Below are 474 nucleotides of genomic sequence, written 5' to 3'. Positions count from 1 at the left end.
CGGTGTCCCGGGGTGGAATGTTGGGGTCTGAACGCACGGGGGGAAAGGCACTGCTCCTGGGCGCTCTCTGGCTGGGGACTTGGATGCTGTTGTGGCTGAGCGGCGGGCACACTGACTGTCTCACCACCTCCCCCGGGGAGGCCGGGTAGCATTATTAGCCCCAGGGCATTGCCTGAGGTCACCCAGGAATGGTGGGGTGGACCTTGGTACTGAACCTAGACTAGTCTAGGGCCTTACCCATAAGGCCATCCTCCCTCCGTTGTAGGCAGAGCCGGGTTTGGGCTTGCACTGTGTTCCAACCTGAGCCCTCTGCTCACGCTGGCTGCTCACTGTCCCTGTTTGTGTGGCTGGTGCAGGGATTCTGTAGGATGGGAGGGCAGCTGTTAGCTCTCTGTGCCCTGAGTCTGGCTGCATGAATGTCTTGTTCTTGGGCAGTATGCTCTGCTCAGCCCTGGCCTCTTCTAGCTCTGCCTT

The sequence above is a fragment of the Eretmochelys imbricata genome, chromosome 3, assembly GCF_965152235.1.
Source record: "Eretmochelys imbricata isolate rEreImb1 chromosome 3, rEreImb1.hap1, whole genome shotgun sequence".
In the NCBI taxonomy this organism is placed as follows: domain Eukaryota; kingdom Metazoa; phylum Chordata; order Testudines; family Cheloniidae; genus Eretmochelys; species Eretmochelys imbricata.
Note: the sequence above shows the minus strand (reverse complement) of the source record.